The following is a 3,104-nucleotide window of genomic DNA, read 5'->3' on the forward strand; positions in this document are numbered from 1 at the left end:
TTCTACAACATATTCTATGCCCCATTGGGGCGGCACACTTAGCATTAACTTGTGGCGCTCTCATCCTTTTATATATTGATTTTGTTTGATCTGTACACTATGGAGTGTATTTATAAACAATTTACAGAACCATTCTTCCTGTGAAACTCTATGAATGTTCATTCTGTACAAATATAGGTGAAAATGTTCTTAGTATATTTTCCTTTAGAGTAGAATGTAATATTAGGAAAATACAGTATTATGACCACTAGATGGAGCTGAGGAGGTCTTCAGCTCCATCTAAATTTGACCTGAGGAGAAAATATACTAAGACTGGTCATTTTGCCTCCATTCGCACATAATTAACTTTCACAGTTTTGCAGGACAAATGGCTCTGCGAATTGTTTATAAATACACCCCTATGTATCACAAAAAACTGCTATCACAAATTTTCACCTTAAAATTCGGTTTTCACCTTTTTTTTTTAATCCTTTACCCCATCTCAATGCTGTTTATTTCTGCCAGCCTCTTTCAGCCATTTCCTGTCTTCATACGCTCCAGCATTAGCTACACATTATTGTTCTGAACCAGTTTCCTGATAGTGACAACTGTGGACCATGCTGCACAATGTGTGTCGGCATTGCCGCTTGTAGACTCACCAGGGATGCATGTGAGGAAGCAGGAGCCCAGTTGGGATACCGTTGTCACCACAAAACAGTAATTTCCTGAAGAAGGACCTTCATGACAGATTTAGCAGGGAGTTTTTGTTTATTGAAAGAGTTTAGTGATTGGGTTTAGATCTACTTTAAACACTACTACATGTGTTTAGTATCTTAATGTGTCTTTTGCATGCCAGGATCATTCATGTTAGAAAATCTTTGTGTCCAATAACTGCTCATTCTTTTTTCTATGGAGGAAAGAAGTTAAAGTAATACTAAAGGCTGTTTTTTTTTTTTTTTTTTACATTAATGATGCACTCTCTTCATTAAGGTAAAGAACACCCAGCACCTTTCTTTGTTACACTGTCCCCCAACCCCCGCCACTTACCTGTGGTCGCTGTCATCTCCACTGGGTCTAGGAAGATACCCGGTATTCCTGAAATTCCTTATTCTGGGGGAGGGTACTAAGGGCAGTGGAGCAATTGGCTCCATCTGGCATCAGTCAATCTGTTGGAAGGAGGGAGCAGGGGCATGGTTTGCTGCATGCTGTGTGTGTCTAAGGTTGCACACCAATAGATGTGGGAACACGTACGCACAATTGTCTCCTAGCTAGCTGATGGAGACACCTGCAAAAAGGTGGGGGGGGGGGGGAGTGGTTTGGGGACAAACTAAATAATGAGGAAATCCAAAAATGTAAAAAAGTTGACAAATGATGTGACAAATGAGAAAAATCTCAGTGAATTACAGCAAGGTGTTATATGATTGAGGATATTCAGATATCCAATCGCCCTTTATTCACAGCAGGAAATCTGACTGTTTATGGCCAACCTGACTTCCATTTGTGGGGCTATTTCAGCACTTGCTAAGTGTGTGATTTTGGAGAAAATAAAATACATTCTTGGAACCTTCATTTTAAACCACATCCCATGGATATTTTTTTTTACAAATGACTAAACCAAGAAAACGCCTGTGGCATGCAGAGACATACTGTGTAATTAAAGTACAAAGACATACTAAAAATGGCTAGTTTTGTAAACAACAATACATCTTTAGAGCAGTTACCACAACAACAATTATTTTCATGTTTAAGGAGAAGAGTACAATTAAATATGTGTGGGAAAGGTTTCAAAAAGCTCAGAACTCTTTGGGCTAATTGTAGGTACATTTTTGTTTAAGCATATGAGTGTAAGAATGTTTGTATATATGCAGAGGATTTGCATTTGGGAATCAACGCCTGTGCTGGTAGCATGCACACAAAAACAGCATTGTCAGTCCATAAATTCCTATGGACAGAAAAATGCAGCAGCTGGGACTCCTGGGCACCGCAAATACATGCAAATTTTACACTGTATAGCAATATGGCACAGTATGTGGTGTAGGCCTAAACCTTGTTCTGTTAAAAATGTTTATCTTTTCATAGGCAGTTCAGTTTTGGGCACCAGTTCACAAAAAGGATGTTGTAAAAGTGAAAAAGAGTACAGAGAAAGGCAATTACATTTATATGGGGCACAAAGGACCTCAGCTATGAGGAAGCATTAACTAAACTAAATTCTCCTTTGATGGAAGGCAGTCAAGGGGGGGTATGATGTTCTTGTACCAATACATAAATGGTCCATATAGAAAATTAGTAGGGACATCAGAAAAGAAATGGGGGCACTGTTTGAGACCAAAAAAATAAATAAAAGGTTTCACCTCTTCATATGAAAAGTTTTCTTTGTTGTAAGTTGTAAAAATGTAAAATAGACTTCCCCATGACCTGATTCTGGTGGAGTAGTTTGCTTTAAAAATGGCTGTTTATGTTTCTAAGTGCACAAGATATAAACTGCTAGTAATATGTGGAAATGGTATTAGAATAATAGAACCAATTGCTTTTATGGATCAGGATGGATTTTTTTTTCTCTGTTGGAGTAAATTTAGCTTTGCTTTACAATGTATTTTTGTTTTCCTTTGTAATAATTGCAAGCTTAAGTTTTTTTCCTGGTTAAACTCAATGGGCAATTTTTTTTTTCAAACTAACTATAATTTCAAGAATATGAGGGATTTACTGCACAACCAGACTGTGGAAAACATTTTCCTTGGTTTATTAAATCTGTCCAGGATATAGCTCTTACACACTTGTAAGCATGAAACGTGTAAGTACTCTATCCTGTGCCGTTTAATAATCTAAGAAGAAAAGAAAAGTTTTCCACAGTCCAGTTGTGTGGTGAATCCTTTTTATTCTTAGTATTTTTCTGTCGACAAGAGAACAAGAGGTCCAGCAACCAGCCATAGTGGATGGGAGTGAGATAACATTGGGCGCCAGGCACTTTAAGGATTTCTAATATTTTATTCCATAAGCGACAAAAATGGGTGAGAGGGTAAAGGGCTACAGACCTCTAGGATAGTACAGAACTTCAGACTCACCGACCACTTCCCAGCTTCAAAGTGCAGAGAGCCTCTAAACTGATTGCAGTAACACTGTGTATG

Source organism: Nanorana parkeri, unplaced genomic scaffold (genome assembly GCF_000935625.1).
Source record: "Nanorana parkeri isolate BGI_ZX_2015 unplaced genomic scaffold, ASM93562v1 scaffold119, whole genome shotgun sequence".
Taxonomy (NCBI): Eukaryota; Metazoa; Chordata; class Amphibia; order Anura; family Dicroglossidae; genus Nanorana; species Nanorana parkeri.